Source organism: Dasypus novemcinctus, chromosome 28 (assembly GCF_030445035.2).
Source record: "Dasypus novemcinctus isolate mDasNov1 chromosome 28, mDasNov1.1.hap2, whole genome shotgun sequence".
NCBI classification, from domain to species: Eukaryota; Metazoa; Chordata; class Mammalia; order Cingulata; family Dasypodidae; genus Dasypus; species Dasypus novemcinctus.
Genome location: NC_080700.1, coordinates 30,686,384 through 30,703,275, shown reverse-complemented (window position 1 = coordinate 30,703,275; position 16,892 = coordinate 30,686,384). Strand labels below are relative to the sequence as shown.

The window sequence follows — 16,892 nt, the reverse complement described above, 5'->3', positions numbered from 1 at the left end:
CGTTTTATCTACTATTTTCTAAAGAGAGAGGAAAGAAAGAGATAAACAGCTGAAAATTCAAGCAAAATGTCCGGCTTGGCTGGAAGATTTTATCGCTTTCAGGAAGCCCCTTTCTTTTCTAACAGTGCTGAGTTTCTTTACCCTCCACCAGGAACAGTGTTCACTAGCTTTGTTTTGTTATTAAAATTTGCAGTAGGAAATGATTGCAATTTTTTTTTTAAGTGGGAAGAAAGAGAGGAAAATTATTTTCTTAATTCTACTACCCAGAGATTCTTCTATTAACATGCCCATGTGTATCATTCTGGCCATCCCTTTTTTCCCATTGTCCTCCTGTCTGTATTTCTTTCTTTTTCTCTATTTCACTCCTCAATCTTTTGGTACAAATATATATATATATATATATATATATATATATATATATATATATAAATGTATATATATATACATTTTCATATAGAATGAAATAACACTTTGTAGCTTATTTGTACCATTTCTATTTTTTCTTGATCCAATTTACCAATTTCAAAAAATCAATTTCAATATTTTTTTCAAAGTGTTACATCATGGCTTTCTTCATTCTCTCCATCATATGACTATGTATTAGTTTCTGTGCTTATGTTTCTTTTGTCTTCTTTTTCATTTATCAGGATTATTCAAGATGTATTCCTCATTAATTTTTAAACTTTATGTAAGCTTATACATTAACCTTGAAATAGTTAGTGTGTTAGCTGGACACTCAAGTTTTAATATATAATTTTTAAAGTCTTTTAATGTTAAGTATTTGTCAAATTCCTTTTATTGTATCTTCTTCTATGAATTATTTAAATGTGTTTTTATTAATTTCCAATGTTCTGATTTAAAATAATTATATATTTTCTTAGAGAATATTATTTGTATAATATCAATTCTTTGAATTTTTAAGACTTATTTTATGACCAATATGTAATTAAGTTTGTAAATATTCTAAGTGGGCTTAAAAAGATTGTGCACTTATTCTGTGTATTCATTAGATTAATGTTGTTTTATATGTTCTTCATATATTTGATATTCTTACTTTTTGGTCTTTTATCATTCACTTATGAAATAATTGCCTTAAAACCCTCTATGTTGGCATATTTTTCAATGTATCCCTTTATTCTTTCTATTCTTACTTTACATAATTTGAGGCTATTTTACCAATTTCAAAATATTAGAGTTTCTAATGACACACTTTCCTCATTACATAGTGACTATTTCTCTAATAATGCATTTTCTTCTAATGTCTATTTTGTCTAATACTAACATACCCAATGCTCCCTAATACCAAAATTTGTTGGTATTTATCTGATGAATTTGTTTTTCTTTTTTCCCACTGTTCTAAATCATTATATAGTAGATGCTGTGGTATGCTACCCAGAAAGCCACTTGAGGATTAAGACACATTCCCACATTTGCTGTAGTATTGGATACTGGCAACTCCAGCTGAGCCCCTTTGGGGGAAATTCCCTCTAACCAGGGGAGTTTCTTGGCCAAAAGTTATACCTCTCTCTAGCGAGCAGTCCACTTCCAAAGACTGGTCAGTACCAGAGTAAAAAATCTGGCCCCTTTCCTCAATTCAGGATGATTTTGAAAGGCAGTCTTGGTTCTAAATTTCCAGTGGGATCAGCTGAAGTTCTAATGCACCATTTTGCTTTCCTTACTCCCTTACAGGTGCTTTTCCTAAGAACACTGACAAAGAAACCTTCTACATACATATTTCTATTTCAGAGCCATTTCCCCTGGACACTGGTCTGTTCTGAATTTGCTGAGATTTTTTTATCATGACTGGGTGATCGTTGAATATTCTCAATGCTCTTTCTGCATCTATTGATATGATCATATGTTTTTCTTCTTTAGTCTGTTGATGCAATAGATTATATCAATTCATCTTGGAATGATGAACCAGGCTTGCATACCTGGAATAAATCTCGTTTAGTTATTGTATACAATTCCTTTTATAAATTTTTGGGTTCGATTTGCTAATATTTCTTTTAGGATTTGCCCCATACAGTTTGACATCTCTTAACTCTGGCCATTGGGAATGCAAACCATTCCTAGCCCTCTATGAACTCTAGTAATTGTTCTTTCCAGCAGCCCATTCCTGCTTCATATAATTCCCTTTCACACATGGGAAAATCAAAATCTATTTGTGGATTAAAGAGAATGCTTTTCAGATCTCTTCCGAGCTTATTTTCTGGGAGGCTCTCTCCTCTCTAATAATCTGCACTTCATATTCTAGCTGACTTGGTCTCTCCAAATCCTTAAATTTATCTTTAACTCAAGGAGACTGCTTGGTTCTGTTTGAATCTCCTCTCAATGCGATGAGCTGGAAATTCTTTCCTCACCCAAGACTGGGGCAATTGAAGAAGGCTTTACCTTATTACTCTTCCTTATCCTGTGCTATCCCTTGTTTAGTGACTGAAAATGGTTTTTTTCCCATGTATTTTGTCTGTTTTTTTTTCTTTTAATTTGTGTAAGGTAAAAAGGTTCATCCAATCCTATTAGTCCATCACAACCACAGTCAGAAGTCTAGTTGACCCAGACAATTTTAAGCTAAGTTCTTAGCTTGAGATTTCACTATATGAATGTGGTCTATGAACCCATAAAAGGACAAACTCTAGTTACAAATGTTCATGTATGATTAATCTTTTCAAAACCTCTAGTTCATAACTGCATCATATGTCTGTAGCTTTTGGTGACCCAATTCTGTCGGTATGTGGGGATCTCCTAATTGATTCTTTAAGTTGGACAGGATCTGAGATTTGTTATCCCCCTGCTCTACAAGGCTGTGAAAACCAAAGCTCATGTTTCCTTGGGTGGGCCAATGCTATCTAGTGAAAACTGACTTCAGTGCCACATTTAACTAAGCTTAGCTCTTAGTCTTTCTAACAAAAATACCTCTGTCAATCTCTGTATGTGTGTGTGTGTGGTAGGATAATCAGGGTATCTAATATGTCATATTTCCAGAAAAAGAAAAATACATGTTTCTTTTTATGATGCTTATACTTACTTTCTTCTGGAATTTATTTCAGTGTTTAGTGTGAGTTAGAGCTCTAAATTTATAATCATCCTCACCCATCCATTTCTCACTTATTGGAAATTTCGGTTTTATTGTATGGTGAATCAATATACACTTACACCTTGTTCATTTTTATTTATATGCTTTCTATAGACTAAAAGCAGGGAATCCTACAAAGGCAATGGAAGTCAGTTGAATGGAGACTTTCTAATAGAAGTATAGGAAAGGCTTATCAACTCTGGGATGCTGGCCTGTGAGGGGGGTAGATTGGGGGTAATTGCAGTCTGCGGAACTGGAAGGAGGGAGGAGGGAGGGTCGGGAAAGGAGGTCAGTGAAGTCTAGGGATTTGCGGGTGTGTGGTTGAAGCTACAACATTGGGATTTTTTTTTTTTAGGCTAATACCGCAGGGGAGGGTTACTGGTTTAGGGTGTTGGAAATGGGAGACATGTGGAACAGGGTGCACCTGGGGCACGTTTCTAGGCAGTATGTGAGTGTTCATCCTGGCATAGTGTGTTGTATAAGTGGGTGGAGACCCACACAATAATGGAAGATGTTGGACTTCCATTCCGGGGAATCCTGTTATGTTCTCAAATAGAGGGGTGGGTGTCTCTCGAGAGCATGGGCAGTGCCTCATAGGGGAGGACAGGCCAGTATGTTAAGTCCTCAGTGTTGTTTCAAGTAACTGAATCTTGTTTTTCAAGGAGTGAAGCTTGGGTCCTGAGAGGAGGGGGAGGGAGGAAGAGAATAAATGGAACATGGGGCATTTTGGGGGTGATGGAATTGATCTACATGATCTTGCTATGATGGATACAGGCCATGTTAAATTCCATCAAAATTTATATAAGTGTATATGCCAAAATGTAAACCATTCTGTAAATCATTGACCATGGTTAGTAGCAATGCTTCAATATTTATACATCAGTTGTAGCAAATGTACCAGTCACATATAAAATGTTATTAATAGGGAAAGGGGAAATCGGGGAGAATGTTGGGTATACGGGATTGCCTTATACTCTGTACATGACTTTTCTGTGACCTACTGCTTCTTTGCAGATAAAATGAAAAAATTAGACATTGGGGGAATAAATGGAAGAAAACGTCACCATGCATACCAGACAACAGACCTTACATTGATGAGAGGCATAATGCCAAAAAAATTTTTTTAATTTATTTGTAATTATTTCTTTTATTATTTCAAATTCTTTAAAATTTTTTTTTTTGTATTTTTTGGTCACTTTTAAAGCTATTAGTATTATTTCATTTTCTTATTAATTTTATTTGGTTATTTTCTTGGCTTCATTTTTGAAGAAGTTTTGAATCACAGAAAGGGTACAACTGTGGCAGGGAAGGATCATTGGTGCAGGGTGTGAGTGATGGGGGACACATGGGAGGAGGTTCATATACATATAAGGTGTATGAACAACTTCAAGTGTTCATGGGGCATTGTCACAGTGGGTGGAGATCTGCACAATAACCAAAAGAATACCTACTACCTACTTCCCAACCTGGGCAGCTCTGCCATGTTCTTCAGTGGAAGAGCAAGAATCTCCTGAGTACAGGGGCAGTGACTAGTGAAGGAGGATGGACCATTGATGGGCCCTTGATATTGATGACTGTACTTATGAACCTAAAAAAATGTATTTATACACAAATATGTCCTAATTCTGGTATCTAAAATTAGAGAAAGCATTTAAGATAAAAGTTACACTCTTAAAAAAAAAGTTCAATATACTGCATTTCAGACTCATAAAAGAAATGAATAACCAAGAGTTTAGAATAATACTTGTAAGATAGTAAACCATGCATAATATTTATATAGCCTTTTATATGTTCATTAATTATTTAATTTAAGGAGACAAAGCAATTAAAAATATTAGAAGTACTTTATAATTTATAGAAAAGGAAAATAAATATATACAATGCAACATAAAACTGCAACTTAGCCAAAAATCATGTAAGATTAAATATTTTAAATAGTTCATGTTTATCCAAGTTCAAAGCAAATACTAAATCACAAAACTTATTGTGGAATTGAGATTGCCAAATGACTAGAAGAAATCAAGGGGAATGTAGACACAGTGATATTTCAACAACTCCATTTTTCTGGAGCTCTGTCTTCCAGTAATTGCAGACTTTACATAAGAGCCATGAATCTAACAATAGGGAAAGAAAAATCTCTTCATCCCTAAAATAGACACAATCAATTTCACGTGGTCTAGCTGGTCCCTTGACAAACTCTTACACAGAGCTGCTGGGACAGTTACATAACATAGATTTGGTGTTGAGCTTAGTTCAGAATTTCTCGAATACCAGACATTGAAAAGCAACAAACTGAAAGGGTAATGGTGGTCAGAAGTAGGAATCTGAAAAACTAAAAGGAAAATGAAAACAAAATGGATTTTAAACCACAGTGCAAGAATGGTTTTTCAAAGTTATCCTAAATCTCCTTGAAGAGGGATTAAATTAATTTTGATGCCTTAAATTTTAAAAGGCATGAGAAGAGTGCACTATATATTTGAATGCTTTTAATAAAATGTATTTAAAATATATAAGGGATGTGATAGTTGAAATCTATTTTTGAAATCTAATAGGAATATCATATTATATGTAAGCTAGTATAGATATTTATCAGTATACAATTATTTCAATAGCATGCCTGCTTCACATGCCTGTGTCTAGTAACTATTTATGAGGTAAGGATCTAATTTTTCAGTGACTGAATAGTTATTACTACCATGGAATTATGGGAAGACTTTTTTTGCCCATAATAGGCTACTGAGGACAGTAAAGCTGCATACTCTTCCTTTCTTTGTATATATTCAATAGATTTGGCTATTTGCAAGACAAGAATACAGCCAAGAAGTAGAAAGGTCAGAGATATTTTAGTTACTTCTGCTGTCATAACTGTGATTTCTCATTTAAAAAATGCAGTGCTTGAAAATTATTTTTTTGAAAATTAAATAAAATGCATAGCACAATCCATTCTTTTGCCACATATTGAAATTTTATGATTGAAACTACAATTTGTCTATGCTTACATAATTTCATTATTTCACAGTAAACATGATAAAAAGACTGATGGAAAAAAGAATGTTAATATTTTCCTAAAAGACTAAAATATCCAAGAGTGAAAGAGAAATGAATAGAATGTGAGGACAACAGTTTTCCATCTTTGGTGAAGGAATAATTCTATTAAGGCATAATTTTTCTCAAAGAACATAATACATTTTAAAAATACTTTGCAAAATCCAGTTTGTAAAGGAATCACCAACTTACTGGACATGTGTATACAGATACAGGAAAGAATGCTTATTTCATGGATATTCAATCACTTCTAACAAATAACCTTTAATTTAGTTAAGGTTTCAACCACGCCAGTAATGATGTCTCAAACAATTTATTTCAAGAATTATTTACTCCAATGTGGATAATTATAAAGATATTTTGCACAACTCCATCTGATTATCCAATCTTTAAACACTGCACAAAATACCTTGCTCAAAAAACAAAATGCAGAGATCTTCAAAAACAAGTGGGCAGTGTAATTCATGGGAAAACCCAGGTTCCCATATTTGGATGGCAAATGAATCACAGTAAATCATACCCCATTAGAGTAACTAACGTCTTGCTCAAGATTATATCATTAACTAGAATCAAATGAACCCAAAATCTAACCCAGTGAAGGAATAAAGAATAGAGCAAGAATAACAATTGCTCGCCATGTTGTCAGTAATTTTGCATGTGCTATCTCATCAAATTCTCACAATAATAATGCAATGTGGGTATTATTGCCCCATAGTTCTTCTTTTTTTTAAGTCAACATTATTGTGGTTTAAAATGCATATGATAAAACATACCTATTTTGAGTATAGAATTTGATGTATTTTCCAGCACAATCAAGAAAACGAAAAGAGGCAAAAGAGACGAGGTATTCAGTTTAGAAAAGAAGTAAAACTGTTTCTGTTAGCAGATGACATCCATCACCTTGTATATAGAAAATCCTAAGGAATTAGAGAAAATAAGTTCAGCAAGTTTGCAGAATACTAGATCAGTCCACAAAATTCAACTGTATTTCCATACAATTTCCAGTGAATAATCTGAAAGTGAAGTTAACAAAATCAATTCCAGGGAAGCAGGAGAAGCTCAGTAGTTTCAGTGCCTGCTTCCCACGAACAAGGTCCTCAGTTCAATCTCCAGCAGCTCCTAAAAAAAAAAAAATCAATTCTATTCACAATAGCATTAAAAGAAAAATATTTAGGAATAACTTTAACAAAAGAAGTACAAAACTTATACTCTGAAAACTACATACCATCACTGAAAGAAGTTAAAGAAGATCTAAATAATTAAAAAAACATCCTGTCATTGTGAATCAGAAGACTTAACATTGTTTAGATGACAATACCCCCCAACTGAACTACAGATTTAAAACACTCCCTGTTTTAGTTTCCTAGGCTGCAAATAAATATTGTGCCATGGGTTGACTTAAACAATTGGAATTATTAGCATGCGGTTTTGAGGCCAAGAAAATCCCCAAATAAGGCATCATTGAGGCAATGTTTAGTACCTGTTTCAGTATAGTAAACATAATAATGAAACACCAACTGTAAGTTTAATTTTTGAAGACATATGCATCGAAGGACTTAAGACAAAGTGGTAATTATATGCTGCCTATGGAAATCAAAGTTGAGGAACATTTTATATGCTTATAGGCTTCTAGAGCAGAAAAAATATATAAAATTCATTCTTAGGAATCATGAATCTGTCTATGTATCTATGCATCTATCAATCTATATATTCAGATCACCTAACTATCATATATATATATAGACAGAGAGAGAGAGAGATGATAGATACAGATAAATGGTAGATACATAGATAGATGATAAGTGATATAGAGATGATAGATTAGAATAGATAGGTAGACAAAGATCAATGCATATCCTTAGAGTATTAAAATAAAGCTTACGAAGCTTACCCCCATATTGAAAATTCCCTTCAGCTCTTTAAATCCCGGTTAAATTTATAAACACATTAAATCACTTTTTAGGCAGATTGTGACAAAATAAGAGCACTATCTTTGGAAGGGATAGAGACAAGACAGGAAGTTCAGTTCTCAAGTGCATCTGCCTGGTATTCAACAGGTGACATGCCTTGGACAAGCTTGTTGGTTTACTGCACACTTCACTTTCAGTAAAGCAGCAAAATCGAGGAGAATTCAAGGATGATGTCTGGGATGTGCTTCAAAGTAATCTGGTGGAGAGAAGGGCAAAAGAGTGGGAGTATTAGTGAAAAAAAACTGGCTTCGCGTTGATAATTGTTGCATCCAGAAGGTTCATTATCCTAGTTTCCCCAATTATGCATGTGTTGGGAATTTTTTATAATAATAAGCTCAGATCAAGCAGGGAGGTGGAAGAAGAAGAAAAGAAGGTGAAAGATGAAGGCAAACTCTGTCAGAAAACTGCAAGCAGAGTGATGACTTAGAAACCCTCAGGGAAGGTTACAACAGCAGAGAAGAAATTATTTTCTTGACTTAATACTACTTGAACTGTGCTTTGTCACTGAGTATTGGATAAAGCTGTAGTTGTTTATTATTAAATACTTCCTTCTTTGGAGAGGTGTAACAATTTTCACAGGCCATATTTTAGCACATTTCTATTAGGATGTTGACAGTTTCTAGGGATTTATGGGTAAGTGACTGCACTGTTATCTGCCTGCATGTCTCCTCTTCAGTAAATTTACTAACTTGTCAAACAGGAAATCAGTGATCAGTGTACCTTTGGGGCATTGCCCTTCCATGTACATGTCTGGATTTTCAACATTTTCCTTAATTTGAAACTAAATACTCCACAAGTGTTTTCAGTATTTTTTTTTTAATCCAGTTAGCATCCTACCCTATTTCTTCAGCCAAGAATGGTGAGGAGTAACATCGATTTTTAAAAATTTAGCATTGCATATAGGTATCAACTTACGAAGACTTATTGGAAATATTAGCCTCTTAAAAGTATAATTCCATCCAGACAGTGTGCCCAGGTGACTCATTCACCAATTCAGGACATGTTGTTAATGTGCCCAAGCTTAACCTTGCTCCCTATTTACAGGAAACAATTTCAGTAACTAAGGTCTTTGCCAGAATAGGAGAGCACAGCTGGCTTAGCACACTGTAATTCCATTTGATTGAGAAGCAATTCAAAGCACATATCCTACATGAAGCAATATGTACCTTGTTTTTTAATTATTAAAATATGTTTTGTTCTGATGAAAAACATAACGAATACTTTTTATAGAAAACCAAAAAAGATTAAAGAAGAAAATAGAGATCACCCATAAATTCCACTGTTCTGAAACAATGCCTGTTAATATTTGGTGAATCTCTTCCCTTTTCTTCAGATTTCATAAATGAGGCCATACTGCATGTATCCTGATGGATTTACTTATTATTATATTAATAAAAATGTTGCTACATTATTAAAAACACTTTGTTACCATAAACTTTTAATATTTACACTCTTCTATAATATGAACAAAGTATAATTTATTCAATATTCTCCTAAAGTTAGGAATGTATCACCTTTCACACTTCTATTATAAATAATGTTCTAATATATATCTTATTGCAAACATATTTTTTTTTCATTTAGCAATATTTCCTTTGGATAGTTTCCTAGAAGAATGATTATTAAGCTAAAGAATAGGACTATTTTAAAAGAAATTGGTATATATTATCAAATAGTTTTCTAGAAAGTATATATCAACTAATTTTTCCATTAGAAAATTATATGAATGCCTGTCTCACTATATACACACCAGCTATGAGGACTACAGCTTAACTTGACAGGTGAAAACATTATATTTACAATATTCCTCACATTTTAATAAGGATTTATATTTTTAGCCATTTTGAGTTTTTTATTCATGTCCTTTTCTGTGAATATTTTATTCATGTCATTTGTTCATTTTAATGTAATTTTATTATGTCTATTGGCTATTGTACATCATTTATCATTGAAAATTATTTCCAGTTAGTTTGCATTTTAATTTGTTTTATTATCTTTAAGTACGCAATTTTTGCTTATAAAACAAAATCGATCAATATTTCCCTTATTTCTCTTCTATTTCTGGAGTGTATGCTTGGGAATTTCTTCTATATCTTGATTTAAGACTATTAGTCTCTTACATATATGTCCAATTCTTATAAAGTTTTCTCTTTGATCTTATTCTGGACTTGATTTTGAAGAATGGCATTTAAAAATATTTCATTTTATGTTTGTATAGAGAGCCAGTTCATCACTCTGCATGATTTCTGGAATAATCCTTTCCTGGATCTTCCAAGTGAAATATGATCATTCTTTTATATGTGAAGAGTATGAGAAGCATCTCTGCATATATGAAGAGATTTTTGTTTTTCTGTTTACTTGTGGTCCAAAGGTATACATAACTCAAAAATATTATCACAGCACTTATAGCATTTTGGAATTCTGAGAGACTGAAAGCCAAATTTAGATTTCTTGTATGGTAATAGTGAAATCTTTACCATTCCTTGATTATTTGTTATTATTTTGCATATCCACTTTCATAGCAACTCCATGTGTTTTCTTTATACTCTAGGCTATTATTTTCTCTAATAATATGAGTATAAAGCAAATATCTTTTCCACCCTTATCCCCATGATTCATGGAAATATGAATGAAATCACTGTCAAGTGGTCAGGCAAACGATAGACCTTTCAACACCATTCATTCATCACATATTTTTGAGTGCCTGTTTTATGAAGGCATTGTGTTAAACACAGAGAATATAGCATTGAACAAAGCACACAAAAATGTTTGCACCACAGACCTTAAATGAAATAAATCAGTAAAATTTGTGCAATGTCAGATGGTGATAAGAAGTAGTGTGCTGGAGCTGTCCTCTACTGGATCAGGAGAGTTGAATTTGTGCATTTGGTGAAATCACGTTAATAGCTTGGAATGGGTTCAGGTAGAATAATCACACTAAGGAAACAGGCAAATTCCACAAGTCAAGGCTTTTTCTTTTTCCTTTTCTTTTGAAAGAGAGAGACCTAATTTACCAGGATACCATTGGTGGTAAACACTAAGAAAGAAATAGAAAGTAAAACAGGAAAGAAAGAGAGAGAATGCTGAGGCTGGGGATTGGTATCCTGGTTTTAAATATGGGGTCCAAAATGGCCTACCTGTGGATGTGATATTTGGATAAGGACCCCAAAGTAGGGAGAGAATAGGCCATTCATTTATCTGGAGGAAGAGAAAAATGAGTCTGAAGAAAAAATGCAAAAGTGCTGAAGAGGAGAGTGTCTGGTGTGTTCAAAAACAAAAGAAAACAAAGCAGACGTAGACCAGCAAGGCTGAAGTAAAGGCAACGAGAAGGACAGTAGCAGGAAACAATGGCAGAGAATGAACAGCAAGCCTTGAAGGTCATTGTAAGACCTTGGGCTTCTGCTTCTCATGAGGAGAGAAAGCAGTGGAAGGTGCTGTGATAGCCACTCAAGATGGCCTCTAATGAACCTTACCGCCTTCTGTTCATTCCCTTCTGAAGTTCCCTCCATACTGAATCAGGCTGGCTTGTGTAACTAATAGAACATGGCCAAAGTGATGGTGTGTGCATTTTAAGACTAGGTCATAAAGGCACTGCAATTTCCACCTCCACCTTCTGATTCACTCTTGGAGGAAGTCAGACACCATGCCAGGAGGTGACTCAAACAGCAACCCAGAGAGGTCCATATGAAGATGAACCAACTTAACAGCTATGTGAGCAAGCTGCTTTGGAAGTGGGTCCTCCAGCCCCAATTAAGCCTTTTGACAGCCTTAGCTGACGTTTGACTGCAACCTCAAGAGAGGGTCTCAGCCACCCAATTTCCTCATCTACAGAAACTGTAATAGATAATAAATTGCTATTATTGTTGTAAGCCACTAGGTTTGAGGTAGTTTGATAAGAAGCATTACATAATTAAAACAGATACTTACCATGGGGGCAACATGGGTGAAGAATTTGTTGTATTAGGGTGTCTGTTAGAGTCTGTAAATGGTGGCAGCAGTGGCTCCAGCTAAAAATCAAACAGAAAAATATCTAGGGGAGCTAGGACTGTTAGTAACAGAACTACCAGAAATATGCTGTTAAGGCAGCTGTGATTGGCAATTTTTTCTATATATCATGTCTCAATGTTTAAGACAACATTGTGAAACCAAACATTCAGACTATAAACAACTGATATTGTTCTAGAAGATATTTCAGAGGTGACACATGTGGTCATAAAAACAATAAGTGACAGTGAATCACTGGAAAGCACTTCTTTTTTCCAACACAGCTATTGTTTGGAATATCGTGCAGAGATCTTGGGTGGAAAAAAAAGATGTGCATCTTGGAGGCCCCGTACAAAACCTAAGTTAGCACTAAAGTATGAATGTTACTCATTTATTCTTGTGATCCATTGTTCTTTTAAAACAAATTTTCCACTGAGTTTTCATAACTCAGCAATAGCACAGAGGGGATGTGAGCTCAAATGGGAGCAGGTTGACTCATAAAGCATGAACAAATTTAAGAATTGAAACAGGTTTTTGAATGAAATAAAACTCACTGTGATTTATTAGTTGCTCTGTGAAATAAAATATAGTAGAAACTCTCTTAGTGTTCACTATATAAATTACATAATGCACATACTATGTGTTTCACAGTATGGCATACCAAGATTAATAGGCACATATTTCATTATAATGCGAAGGCATCTGATAGCAGTTGGCTTCTTGGAGGAAGCCTTTGGACAATTTCCCAACTGCAGCAACAATGTGGAATCCTGGGCAGCAGGATCACCCCCTCTAAATATGAGTTTTCCCATATTAAGAACATGGATTTATGAAAAAGCACTTCTTTTCTTGAGGCTATGACACACAGTCTCTCAATTTTCAGTTTTTAAAAAAAGTATCTTAGGAGTATTTTAGAGGCTTTCAGGCTCCAAAAAGGTATCAAGAAGATGAACAAGCTCCTTGTTAAACCTACACTCAAATCCTTAACTTTCACCATGTAAAGTCAGAGTCTACAGCCACTGATGTGTCAGTGGTGGCTTCTAGCCCACCACTGCAGCGTGGCTTAGGTCACAGAGACAGAGGAAAGCCAGAGCCTGGCTTGTCCCGCTTACATGAATGGCTCACAAATTTGGAGGCCATTAAAATTATGATGGGGCATTTTATAAAAATTTAGCTGCGCAGTTCCTACTCCCACGTAGAATGAACCAGAATCCCCTAAGGGATAAGAAACAGGCATATGTATTTTTAACAAGTACCCTACTGAGTCAGATGTACCCTAAAGGGTTATGAATCATTGGCTCAGTTGGTTCAAGCTCTTGATCAAAAGATTGTAGCAGTCTTTGATTTTTATATGGGCCATTTGATTTTGGAAGGAAAAATGTGGTCCTAGGTCACAGAGTGACCCCATTAACCTAATTCATTTTTATATTAAGTGTTTCATACACCAGAGGTATTAGTTAATGGTGCAGCATTCCCAGCACATTACCTATTAAAAAAGCAAAAGTTAGGAATCCTTAACATTTCACTGATCTTCACAAACATCACTTTGAAGGGTAATCACATTATGGGAAGAAGAGAAATGGTTCCAACTGAGAAGATAATCAAGGAAGTTATTCTTCCCTACCTTTCACACACAGTGAGAAATATTTGAAAAACAAATACATAAAATCAACGGGGGAAACTTTTAAACTGATTTTAATTAATCGTATCTGGAAATACATTCTGTGCATTAATTTGCCAACTTTTGTAGTTTAGTCTCTAGAAATCTCTACTCCGCAAGGTCACAAATGAGAGATAAAGGTGTTTATTAAAATCGAGATTTCTTAAAAATCTTTCCTGGTGGAAAATGCAAAAGTTTGGGAGTCTGAGTTCAATCCTTCCATTCTCTATCTCTTATCCTTGAGCTATTTAACCAACATGAAGATAATGATACTTTCTTATATGATTGTTTAGAGGATTAAATTAGATAATATATGTAAAGTGTAGCTAACCAATAAACAAAGTTTTTCTCTCTTTCACAAGCAATTTTTTTATTTGAGAAGATAATGAACTGTGCCAACTTATGTAAAATCCATTTCTAATATCATAGAAGTTCAACTCTTTACTAGGACATAAGGTTCCTAAGAATAAGGGCATATCTCCTTCACCCATGTATTCCTGATAGCTATCACAGAGGAGAGTCCTTACAAAATGATAAATAAATGCTCATTTGTCTGAACATATCAGGTATTATATTAAATATTGGCCCTTAAATTCCCTTTGACACTTTGCTATTTTTAAGCGGGACTGACTCAAATATTACAAGTTTGGTCCTAAGCATTACTCAAATGTCTGATAGTCTCCCAATTAGCACCAAACAGTCAGAGTTTGGGAATTTTTCATTGTATTTGCCATGCTAGAAAAAACTGAGAAGGCTGACCTTGAAATGCCATCTTTAACACAGATAGCAGGGCTCATGCACGTCACATCTACGAGGGAATATTTATTTCATAGGATGAAAGACAACATTGGCAGTCACCTGAAGAGTTACATTAATGGTCTGGGAAGGAATTGTATAAAAATTCACAGATTTTGGGATCAAAGACCTAAATATAAGAGCTAGAACTATCAAATTCCTAGAAGGAAATGTAGGTAAGCATCTTTACGACATTGTATTAGGCAAAAGTTTCTTATACTTTACACCCAAATCACAAGCAACAAAAGAAAAAGTAGATAAATGGGACTTCATCAAATTAAAACATTTTTGTTCTTCAAAGGATTCTATCATGAAAGTAAAAAGATAATTTACACAATGGGAGAAAATATTTGGAAACCACATCATTGATAAAGGATTAATATCCATTATATACAAAGAAATCCTTCAACTTAACAACAAAAAGACAAATAAACCAATTAAAAAATGGGCAAAAGACTTGAATAGACATCTATCCAAAGAAGATATACAAATAGCCAGAAAGCACAGGGAAAGATGCTCAACATTTTCAGCCATCGGAGAAATGCAAAGCAAAATCACATTGAGATATCATTTCACACTCAATAGAACAGCTGCTATTCAAAAGACAGAAAGAGAGAGAGAGAGAGAGAGAGAATAACTGCTAAAGAGGATGTAAAGAAATAAGAAAACTCATCCATTGCTGTTGGCAATGTAAAATGTGCAACTGCTGTGGAATACATTTGGCAATTCCTCAGAAAACTAAGATTAGAACTATTAGGTATATATAAACTATTAGGTATATAGCTAAAAGAATTGAATGAGGGAGCCCAAACAGATATTTGCACACCAATGTTCATAGCACATTACTCATAATTACCAAAAGATGAAAGTCACCCAAGAGTCCATTGACTGATGAATGGATACATTGAAGGTGGCACATCCATTCAATGGGATATTATCCAGCTGTTAAAATGAATGAAGTCCTGATACAGGGGACAATATAGATGAACCCTGAAGACGTCATGCTGAATGAAATGAGCCAGGCACAAAAGGACAAAAACTGTATGATCTCACTGATTTGAAACAATTAGGATAAGCAAATTCATAGAGTCAGAATCTGGAATATAGGTTTCTAGGGTAGAGGTGAGTATAGCGGATGGGAAGTTCAGGCTTAAACTGCCGAGAGTTCCTGTTTGGAATGATGGAAATATTTTGGTAATGGATGGTGGTGATGGTAGCACAATATTGTGAAAACAATTAACAGAAAAATATATATAAATATGATTAAAAGGAGAAAGAGTATATATGGTAACAGAATAAAAAATTTTTTAAAACCCATGGAGCTACACTATACAAACAGTGGAACCTAAGTTAAACCATGGACTTTACTTAATAGTACAAATTTTTAAATGTGCTATCATCAATTGTAGCAAATGTTCCACACCAATGCAAGGTGCTGGTGGTGGGGTGGTATATGGGAATCCTGCTGGTGGTGGGGTGGTATATGGGATCCTGTATTTTGTGCATGATTGTTTTGTAAACCCACAGCTCCTCAGCTAAAGACAAAAAAGTTAATAAAAAATATTCCGTTTTTGAAAGAGGCTTCTGAAATTGCATATGTATGTTTTCAGACATTACTAGAAGCTGGATATCATAAAGAGCAAAAAACTCCCAACTTACCTCAAGCTCTGATACAATGAACTCTCTTGTGTGAGAAAAACAGCTGCATCTCACACTCCAAGCAGCTGGGGAAAGACAAACAGGCTTCTGTCTGACTGATTTTTTTCAGAGACCTAGACATGGATTACATATATATTTTAAATATACACATATATATATATATATATATATGACATCATGCTGAGTGAAATAAGAATATATATGTTTATATTAAACACACGATATACGTACATGCACATAATTTATATATCAAACATGATTTTGCTTTATGCTTTCCATACAGCAAACCTCTTCAATGTACAGAATCATTGTACTTCTTAGCAACACCCATCCCTCATCCTTAACTAGACAGGACACAACAACATTTTACCATTTTAACCAATTAGTTTCAGTAAAAATATATTTTTTATCACCTGAGCAAGAAAACTTTTGATGCACCTTTTGTTACGAGGATGGTGTTTCCAGTGAACAGACCACAAGAAAGATCCTTTAGCAAGACAGAAACACCATTTAGAATTCTTCCTAATATATAGCATTTGATAACATTCACAATTAGCTTCGGACAAATCGCTTGCTAGGAAGAAAATGCAGTAAAAGATCAGTACTCACAATATAGTAATACTGAGTAAACCACATGTCATCTTTATTCTGAATGTGTGGCTGCAAATAAAGTTGCGTTAACATATACGCTATAAACATCTCG

At 34.3% G+C, this 16,892-nt stretch overlaps 1 long non-coding RNA gene across 1 annotated transcript; it reads right to left on the bottom strand.

Annotated features, from left to right (window-relative positions):
* Nucleotides 1–8,018: 8,018 nt before the first annotated feature.
* LOC131276429 (uncharacterized) lies at nucleotides 8,019–16,275 on the bottom strand. The gene is made up of 3 exons (XR_009183905.2): nucleotides 16,190–16,275; nucleotides 12,019–12,098; nucleotides 8,019–8,287 (listed from the first exon to the last, which is right to left on the bottom strand). It is a non-coding gene; the product is annotated as an uncharacterized lncRNA (long non-coding RNA).
* Nucleotides 16,276–16,892: the final 617 nt, after the last annotated feature.